This window comes from Typopeltis vanoorti, chromosome 25 (genome assembly GCF_054136105.1).
Source record: "Typopeltis vanoorti isolate ZY-2024b chromosome 25, IOZ_Tvanoo_1.0, whole genome shotgun sequence".
Lineage (NCBI taxonomy): Eukaryota > Metazoa > Arthropoda > Arachnida > Uropygi > Thelyphonidae > Typopeltis > Typopeltis vanoorti.
In genome coordinates this window covers 28,536,552-28,562,355 of record NC_143573.1, presented here as the reverse complement: position 1 = coordinate 28,562,355, position 25,804 = coordinate 28,536,552, and the positions used below count along the sequence as shown (strand labels likewise).

The 25,804-nt window shown below is 35.7% G+C and overlaps 1 protein-coding gene across 1 annotated transcript in view; it reads right to left on the bottom strand.

Annotated features, from left to right (window-relative positions):
• LOC150092622 (clathrin light chain-like) overlaps nucleotides 1-25,804 on the bottom strand; it is a 116,433-nt gene that overhangs the window by 26,876 nt on the left and 63,753 nt on the right. The window lies entirely within an intron of this gene.

Here is a 25,804-nt window from a genome sequence, read left to right as displayed (position 1 = left end):
TTCCATGTTGTGCAAGGTCTTTCAAGCAAACAATTTACGTTTGCAAATTAATTTCACACTGAAAATAGAAAAAAGGAAGCAAACTAGCTTTCTTAGACATACTACTCTCCTGCTCCTTGTATGGTGACTACTTCCATCTATTGAAAACCTACCTTTACTGAATACTGTATTCAACAATCTGCTCACCATCCTTCAATAAATCCTTTAGAATTATTAATACTATTATATCATGCTCCCATTATGTGCTTTAAACCACCACAACCATAGCAAGAACTTCTGGACATCAAACTGTGTGTAAAATCAATCTGTTTAAGTGACCATACCACCTGAGATTAGCTCTGCTAATACATTCCTGGATGTTTTTAAGATGTTTTCCTAATATTGTCATTTTTAATATGATACTGTGATTGATTCCATCTGTTCGTGGCATCTTATTCAGGGCTCTTATATCGGCGGTCTGGTCTTTGATCAAGTGTTATTTCTAACCCAGCTCTCAGATCCATAAGTTAAAATTGGTTTGAACACTCGTGTATACAGCTAATTGAGTGTTTTGACTAATTTCTCTCTTATTCCATATACATTTATTCAGTTGACTTCATACCATACTGACTTTGTTGATTTTGTTGTCTATTTCCATACTCAATTTACCATATTCCCTAAAAATAGTGCCCAAGTAGCTGAAATGTATAGCTTGTTCTATAGGGTCTCCATTCAGAGTGTAGTTCATCTTTTCAATGTTTCTGCCTATTTTCATCGTCTTTGTCTTGTTATTGCTGATTTTTATATCAAATTTATTAAAACAGTTATTCAATTTAGTCAGGAAATCAACCATCCTTCAATAAATCCTCTAGAATTATTAAAACTATTACATCATGCTGACATTATGTGCTCTAAATCACCAAGAGGAAATATAGCAAAAGAAGTGTCCTGGCCAGGTTGTCAGGAAAAAAACCCAGAGGAAGAACAAGATGTAGATGGATTGATACAGCAAAAAGTGCCTTAGAAGATAGAAATATAAGACCTGATAATGTTGGAGTTGTGGCAGATAAGATTGATTTGGAGGAAAATTGTGGATAGGAAGTTAGTAATGATGTAAATTTTCATGTAGCACTATCATAATATCCTGTACACTTCTTGAGGCTACATATCAGGAATTTCATAACGACATATATATCTCAATTATTGGTGCACCCAGGGAGGGGGCCAGGGGGCCCTGGCTCCCCCCAAAAGAAAAAGAAAAAAACACTAGAAAATTTTCAAAAAATCTTTTCCTAATTAAAATTCTTTTTTTTTTTTAAATTTATGTTGTGTCGTGTCTTCTATTTCTATGCTACTTATAAATTAGTGGTCACATAAGGTGGGAATACTCTATAGCGCTTGGAAATCCTGGTCGCTGTGAACGCAAGGCAAACAAAGTAGTGCTCGGGCTCAACTTCGTTTGCCCGAGCCAGGCCAGAGGAGATCATGGGTATCATGTATTGGCAGATGCTCAGTCATAGCTCACATGCAATGCGTACTGTGTATTCTCAAATTGTTTACTCAACTCCCCCCCAAGAGTAAATCTTGAGTGCTCAGCCCCCTCCAAGATTAAATCCTGAGTGTGCCACTGAAATGTTATATGGTCTGCTACCATATAACATTTGATTCCTATAATTTCTATATAATAACTTCCTTATCTCTATATGTTAATGTGTTCTTCAATACCCAAGTAATCTTATGGGCTACCTTAGCAACATGTCCTCTAAACTTTAACTCTGTCTACCCCCCCCCCCAATCTCCATCTTCATCTATTTCTTATAGTACAATGCCATCAATGTGATACAGCTTATAATCTGTTTATCCCAAAATACATAACTTTACATTTCTCCACATTAAACTGATACTCATATTTTGCCCATACTGACAGCCTATTTAAATCATCCTGCAAGCTCTCCACATCGCCTTAACTATTACTCTACCTAATTTCATATCAGCAAACTGATATTTCCTTTCAGCTTATTTCCTATATCATTTATGTACAAATTAAACAGCAATGGTCCCAGCACTGAACCTTGCAGCACACCACTAAGTCACCATAAATTATACATTTAGTTTAATCCTTTATCCAAGTGTAAGCAAACAAAGTTTATGCCTGAAATATCTTCAGAGATTCAGAGATATTAAAGCAGAGATATCTCATCACTTGCCTTAGTATCCCTTATGAGGGATACTAAGATAAGTGATGAGAACTCATACCACCTTTATCATGAGTTGCCCCAGTCCTGAAGATATTTCAGGCACAAACTTTGTTTGGTTACACTTGGATAAAGGATTAAACTAAATACATAATTTATAGTCTAACCAAGTGAAAAAACTACCAACACTAAGCAACAGTTTTTTCCTTGACTCTGACCCTCCATGTACCATTTTTTTTTTAAATATCTGTCCAGCAGCCACCCTCTTATCCACTTAACCAGTGTCATATCCATCCCCAAATATAGACAGGTATTAAAACTACCTACCATAAAACCACAAAATAAAAAAACATCAAGCTTACAAGAGAAATATAAAAGAAATACACAGAGATTAAGAAAAATGCAAGAAAAGAGAATTTATTGAAAGCCTACTAAATGAGGCAGAAATCACAGCTAATAGAGGTGATACTAAAACAATGTTAAGAGAACAATGATAGGCAAGAAAAGAAGCAGAGATATTAAAGACAAACAAGGAAATAAAATAATAAAATGGTTGAAATACTTCAGAGATGATGCATAGAGAAAAACCTAAAAAAGAAGTTCAAATACAAGAAAGAAAAAAAATATATTAAAAATAGACAAAAAAAGTGAAATACAAAAAAGCACTGAAAGAATGTAAAAATAGAAAAACAGCTGTACCAAATGAACTATTAAAAGTAGATACATTTAATGATGAATATACTCTAGCCATTTCTTAACTAAATATGGATAGAGGAATAATGGCCAGATGAATGGAATATTAGATTACTGATCAAAATACCAAAAAAATGATTTAACTGATTGCAATAATTGGAGGGGAATATCATTATTAAAACAAGTAAAATACTAACAAGAATAATATTTAAAAAAAAAACACCTAAAGCTAAGAGAAATGAGCAGGATTTGGAGCCAACATGTCATGTGTAGATCAAATAGCAATACTAATAATAATAGAACAGTCAAATCTTTATATCAACTTTGATTTTGAAAAGCTTTTGACAGCATTGACAGAATGGAAATTAATGTCATATGGTATACCATGTAAAATTATGAACATAATTAAAAAGAAAACAATATGAAAAATATAAATCATACACAATGGAGAACTTTCAGAAAAGTTAAATTAAAACAAGATAGACAGAGGTTAGACAGGGCTGCATTCTTTCCCCAACAATATTTATTATTGTTGAGGAGAGAAATGCCATGAAAAACACAAAAGGAATACAATGAAATTTAATAGAACAGCTACATGGCCTGCATCACATCTACTGGCACAACATATGAAGACAACATCAATAAAACTCAATGAAGAAACCTTGATTGCTGGATAAAGAATAAATAAAATGAAAATAAGCAAAAAGACAGTAAAAAACAAAAGACACAGAACTTTAATTACCTTGGATTAATAAACAAAATAAAACAGGGAGAAGTAGGGGAAAATATAAAAATCGTAAGATACAGAGAGCACAGGATTTTTAACATGTTAGAAAATATGGAGATCGAAGAAAATAGGCTTAAAAAACAAAAATCAGGTTATTTAATACAAATATCAAATCAGTTCTACTCTCTGCATCAGAAATAGACAATATTATTATTCAGGCCTCCATGGAGTCAAAAGACTCATCGTGGAAGGTCCTAAAAAACACAGTATCATATCATATCACTCCTTAAACTCATTGACCGTTCTCGTTCTCACCACTCCATCAGGCAATGCATTTCATGGTTCAACCACCCTCCATGCAAAGAAACCACTCCTCACCTTCTTGCTCACAGATTCCTTTTGTAACTTCCAGGGATGGCCTCCTGTCATCACTCCTTCCTGCTGTTCAACCAAGCGAAAGAACTCCCCAGTGTCAACTCTGTAACCACATATCAATAATTTAAAAGTCTCAATCATATCACCTCTCCTTCCATCCACCAAACTCTGCAGTCCACATTCTCTCAGCCGATCCTCATAACTATCATTGTACAGTCCTGAAACCTTTGTTATCTGCCTTTGTACCCTTTCCACAGTTAATTTATCCCCTTCAAATCCTGGGGACCAAATCTGAGAACAATAGTCCAAGTGTGGTCTGATCAGGGTCTTATACAACGGAATGATAACTATTTTATCTCTGCAGGTCAGCGTCCTTCTCATTATATATATCCTTCTCAATAATAAAAGCAATTAGGAAAAAACTGCAAAGCTTTGTAAATAAATGTTTAGGAAGAATTTGAAAAATAAAATGGCCAGAAAAGATATCCAATAAAGAATTATGGTAAGAAACTAAACATGTAAGAGAAAACAGATGGATAGGGACAGCACTAAGCAAACCCAAAAAAGACAAAGTGAAACCAGCATTAGAATAGAATCAACAGGGAAAGAGGAAGAGCAGTAGACCAAAGATGAGCTAGCATAGATGAGTAGGCAGCCTCAAAAAGACTGGGAAGATATGAATGCAAACAAAGAGAAGCACAAAACAGTCAGATGAAGATCTGTGGTCAAGGCCCTATGTTCTCAATAGAGTGAAGAGGAATAAGTAAAAAAAGACATTAATATTATAGAAGTGTTCAGAATTTTTGTATATTTTCTAGTGTGTTTATTTTCTTGATAAAGCTGTTAGACAGAAATGTATAGAAGTTAGGTTATTTTTTTTTACAATAAATCTACTTCAAATAAGGTTAAAGCTGGAAATAATGAATTTATAACCTCAGTTCCATCTTATTGGCTGCTGGTTCAAATCTGGCATGAGGCACATGTTTATAAAATCCACATAAGCTTTCAAGAGCTGAAATGCTTTGAGTGCTAGGTGTATGTGTCTGAAATTACAAGGCTGGTGATTATGAAAAACTTATGACAGATTGGAGCTATATAATGGAATGAAATGTTAAGCAGGTGAGAGATAAGTGCTGCATGGGAACTAAGCAAAAGATATTTAATACACATTGATGTGCAAATGTATTATTCTGAAGGTCAAAAGACTGAATAAAGTAGATATCAAATGGATGAATAAAGGAATTAAGCATGAAATTTGGAAAAAGAGGATACTGTGGAGGCAGCACAAGCTGAATGGTAATAATCAAAATTGCATAAGAAGTCTAAAGAGCAGGCCAGGAAGGTGACTCAGTTGTTACGAACAGCACAGTATGAGGAGAAATTAGCAAATCAGGCCAAGAAAAACCCTAGAGTTTTTCAGACATGTGGCAAGTAGGAGAAAAATTATGGTAAGATGTTAATGGAAGGAAATGGTAGAATGACAACTTCTGCACAAGATTTTTGCAAGACATTGCGTTGAGTTATTTAGTGAACAATTTACAAGGGTGTTTCATCATCAGTATGAAATCATGAAAAACTGAAGTAGAGGACATAGGAGATGGCTTAATCATGAGCAAGCAAAAGGTATGAGGAAATAAGCTTGATGTGAATAAGGTGTTAAGATTTGATAACATCACTACCTGTCTTAAGGACATGTTTTAAAAGGATTGGCAGTAGCAATGCCATGCCTGTTTAATAAGTCTTAAAACAGCACATGTTCCAAGAGTGGAAAGAAGGTAAAATTGTTCCACTGCATAAAAGTGGTGATAGGGATGTAGCTACAAATTATAGGCCAATCTGTATATCTGGAGTTGTGCTGAAGGTACTAGAGAGATTGGTGAGAAATAGGATACAGAAATGGGTTGATAACAACAGTATTCTATGTTTATCAGCATGGGTTTGTTAAAGAGAGATCATGTTTTACTGACTTATGTACTATAAAAAGGTGACAAATGTATTGGACAAAGGAGATGCATATACAGGGAGGGGGTATACTTATATTTTGCAAACACTTTTCATAGACTGCCACATGACAAGCTGTTAAATAAATTGAAATGAATGGGAATGGATAACAGTTGTGAGATGGATCAGTGACTGTTGTCAGGTATCACAAAGTTATTTATATATATATTTAAGTTAAGGGATATTACATCCCATATTGTTTCATAGCCGAATTAAGAATCTCAAAGAGGGATATGGGATGTAATATCCCTTAACTTGAATAATTTCACATCGCCGAATTGAAGCCTTCGGCTCTTCATATAATTAGTAACTATTTATATATTAAATATTTATATAAATATATAATTCTAGTGGAAAGGCTTAGACATTGGTTATGCATTATTACTAAATAGTTTAGGGAAATATCGTAGACTAGGATATACATATATCCTTTAATACAAATCCCATATTTTGACGTTGCCAAAATATTTTTTTAATACAAATCCAATAACTTTTTAATACAAATCCAATATTTTTTGGCAACGTCACGTTGCCATTTTCAACAGGAACTTGTGAGCAAGACACATGCATGCAGGCACAGCAAACGAGTATGAAGCAGGAAGCTATTCTTTCTCCTAAAGTCCTATTGGTGGCCCCTAGCAGGCAATGTTGGTATTCTTGGGCGATTGGGCTGCGGTCTTCTGATGTAGGTTTCCCAAATTTGAGGCAGTCTCATGCAGTCAAATTTGTTGAGGTTTGGATTATTTCTTAGGGCTGAGGCTGATTCTTGCAAACCATGCTCTGGATACCCGCCATAGAATACAGTGGAAGAAAGCCATGATCATTTCGAAAGTACGAAAGGCTTTTCATGGAATCAGCCTCAGCCCTAAGAAACAATCCAAACCTCAACAAATTTGGCTGCATGAGAGACTGCCTCAAATTTGGGAACCTACATCAGAAGACCTCAGCCCAATCGCCCAAGAATACCAACATTGCCTGTTAGGGGGCACCAATAGGACTTTAGGAGAAAGAATAGCTTCCTGCTTCATCCTCATTTACTGTTTGCTGTGCCTGCCTGCACGTGTCTTGCTCACAAGTTCCTGTTGAAAATGGCAACGTGACGTTGCCGAAATATTGGATTTGTATTAAAAAGTTATTTTAATGTATATCCTAGTCTACGTTGTTATTTCCCTAAACTATTTAGTAATATATATATATATATATATGGGGTGCAGTATCCCAAAGAAGAAGGTCACTAGTTGTCTGCCGCAGGCAGAGCTTGAGAAATCCACTCGCCCACTTGCCAGGGAAGTAAACAGAAACAAGTAGTGAGTGAATTTCTGGCCTCATTCTAAACACATTCCAAATTTTTTTGCATAAATTACACTAAAAAAACCCAATCACTGTCAAGTAATTTGATCACAGTGGCTGCAGATGAATTTATTAGCAAAATTTTATTTTCAGAAATCCTTAATATGAATACTACATTTTCTTTTAAAGAATCACCAAAACTGTTGCAATTTTAGTTGCAGGTTTTGACTAACTCAGAATATAAGCCAATCATTTTCACTTTCTTCCCTCCTGTTATCTCCTTTAAGGTTCATATCATTATTTTTCTCTCCATAAAAGACTGTCCTTTCCCCCCCCCCCATAGTTATTAAAAATGCAACCTGTTGCATCCCCCCCCAACAGTTCTATCATTATTGTCATAATATAACTTAAATGTTTTTCTTGCTATGTGAAAAACTTGCATAAATATCCAATATTGTGTTCCAAAAATTTCAATTCTCTCACAGCAATCATATGGTTCTTTTCACTCAATTCATGCCCAACTACACGACACTTCTGGCTTTCATTTATGATGGAGATAAAAATGAGCAACCATTATGTGTTATAGTTATGTTGCCTTATTTGAAAACAGAAAATATACAGTATGCACAACATATGTAATTATGTTGTTCATGGACAACATAGAATTGTTCTAAGCTGATTTTCATAGCTCACAACATGAATTAGCTTAGGATAATTAACTGCATGAAAATTTTCTATTAGGTAGATCCTTTGTAATACTGTTATTTCATCATGAAATTCCTGACATGAACTCTCAAGTGACATACAGGATATGATAGTACTATATGAAAAACTTATATCACCACTAACTTCCTACTGACAATTTTTTATTATTATTATTTAGGTCTCCAAGGAGGCCAAAGAATCATCGCAGGAGATCCTTCCTAGGAAACACAAAGTCTATCATACCACTCCTTAAACTCATCGACTGTTCTCGCTCTCACCACTATCAGGCAATGCATTCCACGGTCCAACCACTCTCCACACAAAGTAACCACTCCTCATGCTCATGCTCAGTTGCCTTTTGTAACTTCCAGAGATGGCCCTTGTCATCACTCCTTCCCACTGTTCAACCAAGCGAAAGAACTTCCTAGTGTCAACCCTGTAACCACCTCAACAGTTTAAAAGTCTCAATCATATCACCTCTCCTTCTATTCAACAAACTCCGCAGTCCACATGCCCTCAGCCGATCCTGAAGCTGTCTTTGTTATCTGCCTTTGTACCCTTTCCACAGTTCATTTATCCCCTTCAAATCCTGGGGACCAAATCTGAGAACAATAGTCTAAGTGTGGTCTGATCAGGGTCTTATACAATGGAATGATAACTCTCATCTCCGCAGGTCAGCGTCCTTCTCATTATTGCAGCAATAATGAGAACGATGCTGATTTCTATCAATCATCAACCCCAGATCTCGTCTTCCCTACTTCCTCCAGTACAGCACCTCCAATAGAGTATGCAGAGTCCCAAACCTCAAGACCTTACATTTTGCTGCATTAAACTGATACCCCCATTCATTTGCCCATCTGTCTAGCTTATTCAAATCCTCCTGCAGGACAACCACATCTGCACTATTACTTATAACCCTTCCCAGCTTCATATCATCTGCAAACAACTGAATATCTCACTGCAATCCACTGACAATGTCATTGATATAAAGGCTAAACAATATAGATCCCAGTACTGGGCCCTGTGGGAACCCCACTTGTAACTCTCTGCCTCCTTGAAACTGCCCCACCACACACAACTCTGATACCTATCAGACAGCCAATCCTGAATCCAGTTGACCAACCTGACATCCAAACCCATGTGCTGCAACTTAAATATCAGCTTATCATGTGGAACCCTGTCAAATGCCTTCACTAAATCCAAAAAAATGGCAGTATATGCCTTTCCCTCATCTACTGCTCTTGTAACTTTATTATAAAAGACTAGCATATTACTAAAACAAGAACACCCCTTCACAAATCCATGTCGACTCTCACAGATAACATTACCCTCATCTGCCCAATGTTGTATACGGTCCCTAACTAATTTCTCCAAGATCTTAGTGTCTTGGAGAAATCATAGGACAGTCTGCTATCACCCTTATGCAATGGGTGGTAACAGACTGGCCTTCTTTAGGAAGGTAAGATCTAGCAGATCTTACCTTCCTTCCAATCCCTGGGCACCTTTCCCCATAGCCAAACTTTTATTGAAAAGCCAGGTCAAAGGAGCTGTCAGTTCTTTAGCACATTCTCTCAAAACTCATGGTGAAATACCATCCAGTACCACAGCTTTACTGACATCCAGAGTACTCAGTATTTGAAACATGCTCTTCTCCTGTACCTCTAAACTGCCCTATCCCTCTAGTATTAAAATTTACTTCTCCAGGATGAAACACACCAATAAAGTGTTCATTGAACAATTCCACTATGTGCTCTGCATCAGTCACTCTATTCCCATTTTTATCCCTCTATGTCATTCTTCCACAATCATTTCTCCTCCTACTAGCCACATAGCTAAAAAATTCCCTAGGATTTTCTTTGGATCTCAGGGCCAATCTCTTCTCATATTCCAGTTTTGCCTTCCTTACCATTCTCCTGGCCTATGTCTTATATTCTTAATGCATCTGCTCTTCACCTGTCTCCTTATATCTCTTCTATAGCCTCTTTTTCCACATGCAGTTCCTGTTTAATATGTCATCCACTTTACACCAAATTGTGTCTTCTTCCCTTGTGGAATACAGCTTACTATTTGCTGCTAACAAATATTCCTTCACAATTTCCCAAGCACTAATGATATCCCGGCCTTCCAATTCCTCCCTCCATGAAACTTTCCCAAGTCAATGTCTAAGACTATTATAATCACCTGCCTTATAATTCCACATATGTTCCCATCTCTTTGATACTCCTGCATGTCTATTCATCTTGCAAGTCAAAACTGCATGGTCACTCTCTCCAACTGGTCGGAGAGATGTCATCTCAGTTATTATCAACTCTTCTGATGCTATGACCAAATCCAAAACTCTTGAACCTCTTGTTCCCTCTATTACATGTTACCTAAGACATTTGTCCCTTGAGAATTCTAGAAATTCCATTCCCTTATTGCTACATGCCATCTTCCTCTCCCCAATTTATACTGCTATAGTTAAAATCTCCCATAACAATCATTCTTCTTACACTTGCCAAGCTCAACTGTCTAAATATCTTCTGGTCCTCCAAATCAATCTGTTACTTATAAAGACTCCAACATCATCAGATCTTATATTGCTATCTTCTAAGACATTTTTTACTGTATGAATCCACCTATATCTTGGTCTTCCTCTGGGTCTTTTTCCTGCCAACCTGGCAGAACACTTGTTTTGCTAACTTTTCCTCTCCCATTCTGTTTAAGTGACCTGAAATTAGCTCGGCTAACACATTCCTGGATGTCAAGTTCTTTCCTAAATATCCTCATTTTTAATATGATATTGCCATTAATGCCATCTGTTCACGCTCCTAATCTTTCTCAAGAATCTCATATCTGCGGTCTAGTGTTTTATTTCTAACCCACCTCTCAGATCCATAAGTTAAAATTGGCTTGAACACTATCTTATATATAGTTAATTTAGTGTTTTGACTAATTTCTCTTATTCCATATAAATTTATTCAGTTGACTTCCTACCATGCAGCTTTGTTGATTCTGTTGTCTATTTCCATATTCAATTTACCATCTTCACTAAAAATCAGATGTAGGTAGCTGAAATGTTTTACTTGTTCTATAAGTTCTCCATTCATAATGCAGTTGACATTTTCACTGCTTCTACCTATTGTCTTATTATTGCTGACCTTCATACCATATCCATTACAACAGTTATTCAATTTAGTCAGGGAATTTTGCAGACTTGTAGCAGATTTATTTAGAAGTATAACATCAGCATGAAAAGTCAGATATTTTGGACATATTCTGAGACATAACTGCCTACAAAGGACACTTCTCGAAAGACCTGTTGAGGGAAAGAGGAAGACAAAGACTGGAGTGGATGAAAAATATAGAAGACCTCTCATATGAGGAATGCAGCAGATAGGCACAGAATAGTACATGGTGGAGACACATGGTAGTCAATCTCCTGGAGGAGAAAGACACCTGACAGGACAGGATAACATCATCTGCATAAAGCAAAGAGTTGACATTAACATCTCCAATTTTGATATCAGGTTTAATATCACTTTCCTTCATAATGTGATCCATATAGATAATGAATAACAGAGAGGATAATGTGCATCATTGTCTGACACCAGATTGAACATTAAACCACTTTCCTGTACTTCCTTCAATTCTAACTGCCGACTTACAACTCATTTAAAGACCAAGTATTGCTTGATATAATGTTCCATACAACTGTAGCATTTTGAATAACTTTTCTCTTGGCACCTTGTCATATGTCTTTTCCAGATCTACAATACTTAGAGATTTGCAATATTCCCATGATTTCTCAACTATTTGTTGTAAAATGAAAATCTGATCCTGACGGACAAGCTTGTTCTTCACCAAGTTTCCCTTCCACAATCCTTCTCAACCATTTCTCAATAAACTTTTATAAATCTCACTGGTAATACTCAGGAAAATACTGCTGTAATTCTCACATTCAGTTTTATTTCCTTTTTATATATGGGTACAAGCTCTACTCCAATCATCTGGAATTTGTTTCTCTGCCCAAGCCTTCTGAATTATGCAGTGCAACCACTAAGACTTTTATACTTCCATACTCTAGCATTTCTGGTCGAATATCATCTACTCGAGCTGTCTTTCCACATTTCAGGCTTTTGATGGCTTTTTTTTTTTTTTACTCTAAGTGCAGTAGTGGTCTCATAGCAGGTGATGAAATTCATCAACCAGCTAAAGACAATCACAATATCTACGCCCATGGCTGGATTTGAACTTGCTGCCTGTTTGAGAGCAGATACACTAACCACTTGGAAACAAGGCCAGTAAATTCAGAAGTCCAGATAAATATCATAGAATGACTTTCTCCCAGATGTTAGGCAAATTAATGCAGTCATACATGTAGCCAATGCCTAAAGAAAGCGCAAGATAACTAAGTCCTATGACCAGAGTTGTCAGAAATAATTTTTAAATGGCTATTAAATGCTGTGAAAATGTATCTCATGGACTAGCTACATTAGGCCATGAAATACATTTTTAGCATGTTAAATGCTTTGTTTTTCTAGAAATTCCATATAGAAATTGGCTAGAGGAGAAAGAAAGAAGGGAACAACCCCCATGCAGTTCCACCTAACTGTTAAGTGATTTTAATGGAAAGGAAGAAGGGTGTATAGTAAACTTGAATATTTTAAATTTAATATAGTGTGTGCGTGTGTGTAGAAAGTTTTTTTTTTTTTTTTTAACCTTGGATTTATTATAAGTTACAGATGCCAAGAAATGATATACTTGGTTTTAATCCTTCTCCCAAGGAAGCAAAACAATGTTTTGTACTTTAAATATATTCAGTTGTGTATACATATACTAAGCCTCTATGTACAAGTAGACTTACTAAGATAAGTGATATGAAGTTATTAGCCTCTATATACAAGTAGCTCAGACATGAATATATTTCAGGCACAAAACAATGTTTTACTTCCTTGGGAAAAGATTAAAACCAAGTATATAATTTCTTGGTATCTTTAACATATATAATTTTAATGAAGGAGAGAGTTGCTAATAAGCTGGGGGAAAATGATTTTGATAATTATTTGGCAAGTTTGTAGGTATGTTAACTATAAGACAAATAGGTTGGGGTGATAAATGGGATATTAGGTTTGTGAATTTTTAGGAATTCACAAAATTCAAATCCAATGTTCGTTTTTTTTTTTTTTTTTTTTTGGGGGGGGGGTAATTTCTTTAGGCCGAGATATAACTCCCCTCCCCCAATATGATGGAAGTTTTTTCGCTTGGCTGTGCTACCACTTATATATTTGATTTAATCCTTTATCCAAGTGTAAGCAAACAAAGTTTGCACCTGAAATTTCAGGACTAGGGCAACTCGTACAGGTGGTATAAGTTCTGATCACTTGCCTTAGTATCTCCCATAATGCAAAGCACATCTCCTTGCAGACATGATGCTATGCATCAAGGGAAGATCCACTACCTTCCCTTAATTCATGTAAGTTAAGAAAACAAACTATGAAACAAATACATAGTACAGTATAAATTTATAAAAAATTACAAATCATACGTAAATTACATTGCACATAATGCATAAATGTTTTAGGCAAAATAAAATAAAGTCCATATTTTAATCATCATCACTATCTTCAAAACTAACAATTTGTAGATATTCTTTATTTATGACGTCATCATCACTTGAAATCTCTTGGACATCATTACTATAATTCTCATTGAATACTTTGGCTGGTTTAGTTATGAAGCAGTCAGTAATAAGACCTAGCTTACCACTATGCTGCAATTTTTTTTTATTAAGTTCATAATATGGAGCTAAACAAATATCCAATTGTCTCGTGAATTTTCCAGAGCACTCCATTGAGGGATTATGCATAAAATAACTTCCTAATTTTCTTGCCAAGTCCAATCCTTCTGTTATTTCTTTAAACTGAATTCTTGAACGGATTCATCACAACATCAGAATCTTCTTCAGCAAAACTTTCCCTGCCATTTGGTTCGATGTCATCTATTAATTGTACCAGTTCCTTCTCATTTAAATCTGTTTTCCCATTAATTCAGATTTCGTTTTCAACCATATCACAAAGCCCTCTAAGTGGCCATTACTATAAAAATAAATTTTTACATAAAAAAAGCATTACATATTGTATGTAACTCACCAGAAAATAGTGCTCAGCTTGAGATTAACACATCTATGATTTTTAATGCACTCTCCTGGCAAAAAATGAAGGCCAATTTCCACAATAAACACTTTATACAGTAAACAATTGATGTACATGCTTGCTAAAGGGCATTTTCTCTAATATAAATTTGCTTCTTATAACTACATGCGTGATACGGGCAGATGCAAATTTAACGAAGATAAAATTTGATTTTTAAATTGCACCGTGAAAAATATATAAAAAGATAAAGGGTTACTACAATTTGTAGATGGTGTTATATTGAAACCGCATTGTATAAGTACCGCAGTGAACAAGGGTTACTACAATTTGTTGACTGCGTTATATCGAAACTACGTATAAGTACCGCATTATACGAGAGTTACCGGTATGTAATCGGTAGCACAGCCAAGTGAAAAAACTTCTATCAACTATCTCTAATCCAGAGAATTTTAATAATAAAGTGTTGACACCTTTTGGCAACTGGTATATGGTGATATGACTTTTGCATTACTTCCACCTTAGTATCACCACCTCTGGATCTGATCTAGCTCCCACTGACGAGACCTCAATAAAGTTCGAAACTGGTTGGAAGCTTGGGTGATGAATAGCAGCCATCACCCAAGCTTCCAACCAGTTTAGAGTTGAAAACTGGTTGCCAATAAAGTTCCGAGTCTTGGCTGTTGCTGTTAACCCTCAGATGAAATATGAGTGGTTCTGCTAGGTGGTGGGGTGAGCCTGCCACTAGGTAGAGCCAACACAGAGTTCTCCTCAGTGATGGAGTGAGCCTGTTACTGAGGGGAACAATGCTGAGTTTTTATCCTTCGGGTCACTCATTGTTGGGTGATCTCACGAGTTTCTAAAGAGGTAACCCCGCACTTAAACAGGGAAAGTATGACATGCAGACATGCATGATGCATAGCATCATACATGTCTGCAAGGACATGTGCTTTGCATTATGGGAGATACTAAGACAAGTGATCAGAACTTACCTTTACGAGTTGCCCCAGTCCTAAAAATATCTCAAGTGCAAACTTAGTTTGCTTACCCTCCCCCAATAGTTTATAGGCTACTTTTTTTTATCTGTGAAATCTAGTGGGCTCCCAATCCTTCCATCTCAAATTTGAACAATAAAAACTATATTTGCATTCATTGTATGACAAGTCAGGACTGGCAAACCACACTCTGGATACTTCATGCAGGATAAATGGGAGGAAACTGTGCTGAACAGAAGTTGATGCTGGTCTGAGACTATTTTCAAAATCAGCATCAGCTGTAAAATGCTCCTAACATAAATAAGTATGCTGCATTAATTTACCAAAAGATCTGAGAGAATTAAGTTCCTTTCAGTTACAATTTGAATTGTTTCTCAAACAATCTGAGTGCTGTTTACTTTTACCACAGTTGTAATTTCGTCCTCAGAAGAAGCTGGTTTGAAATCCAGTGAAATATTAGTAACTCAAATTATTTTGTTCTCTCGGTGTGTTTATACTGAAGAGCACTATTATGAATAACCATCAACACTTAAGTCCATTACGTTTGCAAAAAAAGTTCACCTCCATATGCCTTAGATAATACCCACCCTGCTAAACAAGACCAGATGTCTCATCTTTGAGATTTATGCCTTGCCTGGCACAAACATCACATCTTTAGTATCTTCAGACTCAAATAAAATTGTATCCTTTTGCACTCAAGATATTGCTTTTCACATCTAGATACTTATTCTATATAAATCCCAAATACACCTAACCTTAGAATACTGTGGCGTATGGAAGGATGCACTAAACGATCTCCCTAAAAATTCTTGAAACTAATTCTTTAGTTTAACTGATGATCCTTTTCATGCACAGAAGGTTCATCTCTTGCTTTAAGCCTTTTCAACAGGCACTTTCATGTTGAAGTTTTTTCACTTGGTTATAAATTATATTAAAGATGCCAAGAAATATACTTAGGCATGAAGTTGAAAGAGCAGTTAAGCAGCTCAACAGCAATAAGGCCCCAGGTGCAGATGAAATCCCAGCAGAGTTAATTAAGGCCACAGGAGATGGAGGGATAAGAGTGTTTCATAGATTGATTACAAGGATATGTGAGACAGGATCATGGCCTAGAGACTGGAATAAGTCAGTTTTCATACCACTACACAAGAAAGGTGATATGAAGGCATGCAAGAATTATAGAACTATTAGTTTGATATCTCATGCAAGCAAAATTTTATTATTAAAGATCATGCTAAATAGGATTGAGCCCAAAGTTGAGGAAGATGCCTGAGGAACAAGCAGGTTTTAGGAAAGGTAGGGGCACCAGAGATCAGATCCTTTGCCTTAGACAGATCATAGAAAAACATAAAGAATTCAGACTCCCTCTGGTAATGTGTTTCTTAGACTACTCTAAAGCTTTTGACTGTGTTGAGCATGTGAAACTGTGGGAAGTAATGGAAAGAATGGGTTTTCCTCAACACACTATCAGGTTGATAGCCAACTTTATAAGGAGCAAGAAGCCACAGTAAGAACAGGTGCTGGATTAACTGACTGGCTTCAAGTTGGAAAAGGAGTTAGACAAGGATGCTTACTTTCTCCTCACTTGTTTGGTATATATGCAGAGGACATCATGCGTGAAGCATTGGATGAGCTCAGGACAGGAATTACGATAGGAGGTAGATTGATCAGTAATCTGAGGTACGCTGATGATACAGTACTCCTTTGTAATGACATGGAAGAACTAGGACTAATTCTTGACAAAGTTAACAAGATCAGTAATAACAGAGGACTTCAACTCAATTCTAGCAAGACAAAGATCATGGTTCTCAAAGGAAAAACAAACAGAGAAGCTCTTGAGAAACAAATATATCTTAATGGAGAAAGAATTGTGGAAGTCAGTAAGTTTGAGTACCTGGGATCCATTATTAATGTGAAGAATTGCTGTTCAGAAGATGTCAGAAAAAGGTTAGGAATGGCTAAAACAACAGTCAGAGACCTGTCTAAAATCTGGAAGGATGGATCTATCTCCATGGGAACAAAGTTGAGGATTTTGGATGCAGTTGTTTTTCCAACAGTGACTTATGGATGCGAGACTTGGAACCTAAAGAAGTCAGATAAGAAACGGATATCTGCTTTTGAGATGTGGTGTTACAGAAGGCTGTTGAGGATATCATACACTGAAAGGCATACAAATGAATGGGTGTTAGAAAAGATTAGTAGAACTTTAAGGCTCCTTAAGGATAGTGACAGAAGAAAATTAAAATATTTTGGACACATAGAAAGGATGGAAGGAGGACTTCTCAGAACAGTAATAGAAGGTAAAGTTCCTGGAAAAAGAGGCAGGGGTAGACCATCAATGAGATGGATGGATGGCATGTGTGGAGTGACTGATCTTCAGAGAGAGTTGAGGCTGCCAGAAGGGCAAACAACAGGACTACATGGAGAGGCCTAGTGTGGAACATCATCGAGCATCGGAGTGACCATACGGCATCTGTAGATGCCCAGTGAACACAGAAAGAAATATTCTTGTTTAATCCTTTATCTAAGTGTGTAAGCAAACAAAGTTTGTGCATGAAGTATCTTCATGACTAAGCTACTTGTATATAGACTAACGATGTCACATTAATTGCATTAGTAAATATCCTTCAAAGGTCAAACTAGTCTAGTCTGGCCTTTTCCATAATGCATTGCATTATACACACCCAAAAGGATGCATACTTTGCATTATGGGATACTAAGACAATTAATGTGAAATCATTAGTCTATGTATAGAAGTAGACTAGTCATGATGATAGTTCACATGCAAACTGTATGCTTGCACTTCAATAAAGGATTAAACAATATAATTTCTTAACATCTTTAATTTAAGGTACTTCCATGCATAATAATCTACTGAGTTGACATCCATCACTTCCTCCACCCTTATTTCCTAACAGTAACAAAAACACGAAACATCCATTTATAATTCAACTGTCCACAAAATCTGCTGCTCCTAATTCTTTCATCCCAGTTACCTATACCTGAAACAGTCATCCTAATAACTTTCAGCTGTGAAGTATATTAACAGATTCTCTTTTTTAATGCTTGCTATAGAAGGCATTATTCCTCTCCTCCCACCTACAGGTTCTGGAACTTCATGCACAAAACTAATAAGGAAATTATTCAAGCAATAGTAATCAGGGAAAGAGCAATAGCTATAGAACTTAACATAAAGAAATATTTCTTGAAAAATAGGCAATTTCAAATAGTGATGTGGGACAATTTCATAATGGAAAATTAGAAAATGATTTGTGTGCACTTATCATTCACATAAGAAGAGTGAAGTAGAAGCAATGCAATTCATTAGAGAAGACAGATGACAAAAATGTTCTTGAGATGCAAAGAGTAGGAATTCTCAAACATATACAATAGCTGTATTCTGGAAAAATTTTGAGAAAAAGGCAAGGGTAATAATGGTAAACAACCACTGGAATTTGTTTTGGACTATTCATTACAAAAATTTTTCTATCAGATATATAAGAATTTCAATGGACAAAATATACAAGAAAAATTTGTTACATTTGATGGTGATATCTTCAGACTTTCAGAATAAAGTAACATATATGGAATTTGAAATAGGAAATGCACATTTTGAGCAGGATAAAAATGAGTATCACACTGTAAAGCAAAACATGCAAGTTTTAAAAAGAATCTAAACCGAGCAGCATTCTCAAATGAACCATAGGCTAAAATATACAATTATTGTAATAAAAAGAAAATTTCATATTCTGCCAATGGAGAAAGTGACCTTATTTGATCAGGGAGACAGGTACTGAAAATGTTTCCAAGGACAAGAAGAATTCAAGCTCATGGATTTAGGAAGTCAAGTTATTGAAAATAAGGTACTATGCTGAAGGTTACTTACTGGCAAATAAGTATTTTTTAAAAAAGCCAAGTTATATATAAATCTAAATTTTCTCATATGTACTCCCAAAAGACACAGGAGATAACAATAGCATTTCATAACTAAGTTTATATTACTGGATTTCTATACTTTTCTTTCAATTCATCTTGATGATCTTCCTCTAGGTATTTTTTGTGTGATCCAGATATCCATCACCTGTTTTGCTAATTTCCTCTTCCTCATTAAGTGACTACATGATCCATAGATTAATATTCGAGAATATGTGAGTAGAGCAAATGGTAATACCACTGATACCATATGTTCATGTCACAATTTTTCTGAGAACTCTTGTATGTGCTTTCTAGTCTCCAACTTATTTTTAACAACTTTCAGATCCACAATTTAACAATGATTTGAAGAGTTTCATATAATTGAACTTTAGGGTTTTAAATCATCTCTAATTCCATACAAATTTATTATTCAACTGTCATACCAGCAATGCACATTTGATTATCTATTTCTATATTTAATTAGACATGATCAGTAAAAATTCTAAACAAATGAAACGTTTCATTTGTTGAATAGGTTTCAAACTGACACATTTTCCACATTAATGTCCATTTTATAGTTGGTGTTTTTATTGCTTTTTTTTTTTTTTTTTGTACTAAATTTGTTAATAATAAATGTAGAAAGAAACTACAAAACTTACCTACTCCAGGATTATTAATTAATTTAAAGAATTCACAAAGTACACTAGAATATAAATTAAATTAAACTTTAATATGTATTTCCAATATTTCGGCAACGTCACGTTGCCATCTTCAAAGGAACTTTAAATAAAGACACGGGCACTACACACAGTAAATGAGGAAGAAGCAAGGCAGCTATTGTTTCTCCTAAAAGTCATGGTTTCCCCCTAGCAGGCTATGTAGGTATTCTTGACAGTTGGGCTGAAGGTCTCCTGAGGTACATCTCCCAAATTTGGGGCAGTCTCATGCTACCAAATTTGTTGAGATTTGGCATGTTTCTTAGGGCTGAGGCTGATTCCATGAAAAGTCTTTCAAATTTGAACTTGCTACGGTGTATTTTTATGGCTTTCTTCCACCGTATTCTGTGGCTATATGCCACAGAATACGGTGTACAGTATAGCCATTCTGGTCTTGCAGACCATGCTCTGGATACACACTGTAAAACTATGTAGCTTAAAAATACTAAAGTGCTTTACATCGATTTTTACATAGGTCAAATCTCATGAGAAAGCTACAAAAAATAATCTTGTTTGTCTCTACGTATTTTATGTTAAATATTAATTTAAATAGCCCTACAGGAATTGACTGTATTTACCGCTTTAACTAAAGTTTCTAGAATGACAAAAACAAAGGCAATGCTTTGCCATCGGAACTTTGTATAATAGCTATGTATAAGAGCACAAGAAAGTTGTTTATGATTAAGTGTGTGAGAAAGTTGTTTGTAAGTTCTGCGCATGAACACCTTCAAAGCTAGTATCAGAGAGGTCAGCTAGTTTCAGAAGTTTCTGCTGCCCGACAAGACAAGGAAAAAAGTGCACGGAGGAGATGAAAGATCGGGTTGGCCTTAACAAAAGGATCAAGGAGAACTGCCGATTTCTTCGGGGTTTGCAACCCTTGGTGCAAGATCCCGAGAAGGCAAAAATAAAAGAGGACTGAGCCGAACATCAGGGGGCAGTTTCCAGCAGAGAACTAAGGGCAGTCGAAGTCCAGTTGCTGACAGAGGGGAGGCGAGGTCCAGCTGTCGAGAGAGCAGAGACAAGGTCCAGTTACCAAAGAGAGCTAGAGGCAGTCGGTGGAGAACCAGAAGCATACTGACCAAGAGAAATAGACTTTATGGCGAACCCACACAAGAGAAAAAAAATTGGGAGAACAGCCAGGTTAAAGTCAAGTGCCGGTCAGATGTCCTATTTGTTGTGGGAGGTCGACCAAAGCAAAAAACCACAGAACGATCTTCAAGCCTGTATGCTGAAACTTCTTGCCTGAGCTTTTGAGTACCAGGAAAATTGCAGTCCAAGAACCGCTAATACTCTGACGAAATGCTCCCTGAAGCAAGATTCTCCAGACGGAAATCTAAGGAGATGAAAGAAAAACCATAGAGACTTCGATGCAGGACCTTTGGAAGGTGTCGTGACAAAGAGCCTCCGTAAGTGTGTTCCAACCTTTAATGTACATTCTTTTTGTAATCTAGGAGATATGTCATAGATAGACTGATAAGAAATAGTAATAAGAAATATCTATTAGAGAGCTTTGATTTGTTATTAACTGGAATATTAATTGCAAGATAACTTGCCATAGATAGTTAATCTCTTTATGAGTAAATTAGTCTCGGCAATTTGGTTTTCTTAAACAGAGAAGTAACAGAGTAATTATATTGTTTAGTCATTTAATATTGAAAAGAGAAAGTTTGTTTCTTTATACCAAAAGCATAAAGAATAGGTAGAGAAGAGTAACCTCCCTATCGCTTATTTAATGTACTTTATTTTAAATGTAAATAAATATGTTTTAATTATGTCAACAGAGTGCAGCCTGATTGTTTATTTTACAATGTGCTGTTCCTAAAAAAAAAATATCGGACTTGTAAGCGGGAAACCAAGTGAGATAGCCAAAGCGTATAGTTAAGTGCAAATAGACCACGACTGTTTGTGTAAAGTTTTACTGAAGGAAATTGTGTTAGAGAAAGAGAGAGAGAGAAATCAACCAGCCATTGATTTCTCTCTATTAATGAGTTTATGCCAATTAAAATATATTAGTGGTGCAGTCTCAATAAAATAAATTTTGTAGTATCCATAGGCATAAGACTCATAGTACGAAAGGTAGATAAACATAGTAAGCAATAGTATAAGCAAGAAAGGTTATGAGAGAGAAAGCACGCACTGCTAATTAGAATAACGGTATTTCAAAGGCGCAGTAACCAAACACACTTTATAAATAACAAGTAATAGGGAACAGTTTATAACACCACAGAATACGCTGGAAGAAAGCCACAATAATACACATTAGCAAGTTCAAATTTGAAAGACTTTTCATGGAATCAGCCTCAGCCCTAAGAAACATGCCAAACCTCAACAAATTTAGTTGCATGAAACTGCCCCAAATTGGGGAGACGTACATTAGGAGACTTCAGCCCAACAGCCAAGAATCCCACTAGGGGAACCATCAGGACTTTTAGGAGAAACAATAGCTTCCTCACTTCGTCCTCATTTACTGTGTGTAGTGCCTGCGTGCACGTGTCTTTATTTTAAGTTCCTTTGAAGATGGCAACGTGACATTGCTGAAATATTGGAAATATATATTAAAGTTTAATTTAATTTATATTCTAGTGTACGTTGTGAATTCCTTAAGTTAATTAATAATCATGTATAATCAACGTATAAGCCTTTCTACGAGAATCCAGGAAGACAGTATTAAGAATCTATATCAAAACCGGCTGACCCAGTACTCATGCCAAATTCCTATATCTTCTGACATAAATGAAGAATGGATCAATATAAACAAATTAATAAAACAAACAGCAGAAGAGGTTCTTGAGACAAAAAAGGACTGCAAATATGGAATGATGAAATAGCAAAAGCTATAGAAGAAAAACAAAAAGCTTACAAACTGCACTTGTAGAAACAAATACTGAAATCACCAGAAGCTTACAGAATTAAAAGAAATATTGCAAAAACACATTGTAAGAAAAGCTCACAAAAGATTCTTGAGATAGATTTATTAGTGATATTGAAAATTATCTATATGGCCACCAAAACATTTCATTAATTTATAAGCAATGTTTGAATAAATCAGAGAAAGATGCAGCAGAAATTTCAGGAATCTCAAAAGAAGAATGACGTTACAAATGACTATGGTACAATTAATCCCTTAATAACAAAGAAATAGAAAATATAGTAAGTAATACAGGAATAGACTTATTGGAGATGACAGAATTGGAAGAAGCTTTATCAAACAACAGGAACAGGCAGAATTACCTCAGAGTTAAGTATAGTGATATCCCTTTTAAAATAAGATTCCTCAATCAGTTAAATAGTTGGATTACCTGCAATATATCCCAAAATGGAAAAAGGCTAAAATAATCAGGTTTTAAGAAGGGAAATAGAACTAAGTGAAAATTAGAGATATTAGCTTATTAAATATGGCATAATAAATTTAGTTTAATCCTTTATCCAAGTGTGAGTAAACAAAGTTTGTGCCTGAAAATATCTTCAGGACTGGGGTAAGGTAGTACAACACCAGGCAACTCGTAGCAAAGGTGGCCAAGCTACCATCACTCCTATCTCGGTATCTCCCATAATGCAAAACACATCTCCTTGCAGATATGTATAATGTTATGCATTAAGGGAAGGGCCACTACTCATACCGGTTTCAACCTTTATTGAGGTGTCTCATCAGTGGGAGCCAGGCCCTGAAGTGGAGATACTAGGCAGAAGCAATGGAGAGGTCATCTTTACCTACAGGAGCTGCCATAAGGTGTACCACCTTATTATTAAATTACTCTGGATTTAGAAAAAGATGTTGAAAATTTAACATATAAATTATATAGTAAATTTTTAAATAAAAGACTTTCCACTATTGCTGATAGTTTATTAGAAGAACAGGCTAGATTTAGGAAAGGTAGAAGTTGCATTGATGATGTATTCACACTAAAACTACTCATAGAAAAACGAGAATTTAATTTAATTTACAAACTCGCCTAGCTTTCATAGCTTGTGAAAAAGTCCAAGTTAAAAAAAAAAAAAAAAAATTATGGAATATAATAGAAGACTGAGGCTATCCAAAACAGTTATTAAATACAATTAAGAGCCTATATAACAATAATACAACTGCAATCATAAATATCAAAGAATGCATAGAAGAACTAGAAACTAATCAGGGAATCTGATAAGGATGTAGAAATCTGTAGTAAACCCAGGAATAAACATTCCATCAACAGTAGACAATACTTTTTGCAGATGATCAATAAATTATCTACAAGTAGTGAATACAATTTATGAATTGTATCAAAAAAAAACTATTGCATTCGGGGGGGTAAACATCCAATACAAACAAAAATAGTAATGATATAGACAATAAGTTACCTTTTTCAAGCAAACTGCAGAATTATCAGACAAACAACAAAAAGGAAAAAGAAGGAAGGAAAATTAAAATATATAGATCAGAAAGTTTGAAATGAATTTGTAATGAATGTTTTGAGAAAATGCAGAGAGAACAAGATAGAAGACTGGAAAATGTAAATATTGGTGATAAAGTGCAGTGGCAAAAGTTCAGGAGAATATAGAAGACCTGAATAAAGAAATAGTGCACTTGCATGTAGTCCTTCACAGGAAAATCATAAGATTGAAAGGCTGCAGAAACAGCAAGAGATTATTCAAACCGAGAACAGAAAAAAGCAAGAGGTCTGAAGCCAAAAAGAAAATTTTCCAATTCTTTTAACATAAATAGATGAGAAAAAGAGCATAAAATAATTTTTTTAAAGTGATTCTATGATAAAAGGAGTATATCACAAAAGTGCTACAAAATCTTGTAATGAGTGCAAATTGAGTAATTATTATGGGGGAGGGAGGGACTTCAGACAGATTGGAAAGAGCAAAGATCACATGGCAAGAAGGAAATGGAATTTAGAAATTTAGACATTTACTGAGAGATAAGTGCATTTGACTGAGGAAGAACACAGCCATCTGGAGAGAATGCTGTTCTCTGAACAAGTCAGTGTGTCAATGAAGGGAAATTAGAATTATCAGGGTGGATGGTTGCTTATACTCTTGTGGGAATACATCAATAATGCTGAATCCAGTGGAGTCTGGAGGGGATAATGATAGGCATAGAAACTGCATTTTTATTCTTTATACTAATGATAGGAGTATCCGGACTAAAGGAGATCAATTGGTGGCACAGATAGCATCAGCCTGTCCAAAGATTATTGGGATCTCTGAGATGTGGCCGTCAGAAGATGATATACGAACAAGAATAGGAGTAGCAGGGTACAGCATTTTTTGAATGGAAAATGCAGTGGTGGAGTACCGCTTATGATAAGTGATGAATTATGTTCTCTCAAAGTGAAGGATTTGGAGGGCAATGGCACTAATGGTTTTGAAAGCATATGATGGGAGGTAGAGGTGTGCAAGACAGGATATTTAGTGGAATGCTGCTACAAGCTAAGGAGCAAGAGATGTTTAGGCAGTTGAGTTTGGCAAGTGCAAGAAGAATGATTGTTATGGGAGATTTTAACTACAGCAATATAAATTAGGAAGAGGAAACTGCATGTAGTAATAAGGGAATGGAATTTTTGAGGGACAAAAGCCTTAGGCAACATGTAGTAGAAGGAACACAAGGTTCAAGAGTTTGGGATTTGGTCATAGCATCAGAACTGATTATAACTGAGATGGCATCTTTGCCCTCAGTTGGAGAGAGTGACCATGTGGTTTCGACTTGGAAGATGAATAGACATGCAGGAACATCAAACAGAATGGAATACATGTGGAATTATAAAGCAGGTGATTATAATAGTCATATCAACTTGAGGCAGATTCATGGAGGGAGAAATTGGAAGGGCAATTTTTGCTTGGGAACTTGAAGGAATATTTATTAGCAGCAATAGCAAGCTGTATACCATGAGTGAAGAACAGAACACAATCAAATGGATGACAAACAATATCAAACAGGAACTGCAGGTAAAAAAAGAGAGAGATAAGAAGAACAGAGACCAAATGCATGAAGAATATAAGACTCACACCAGGAGAGTGAGTAGTATGGTAAAGAAGGCAAAACTGGAATGTGAGAAGAAATTGGCCCCAAGATCCAAAGAAAATCCCAAGGATGTTT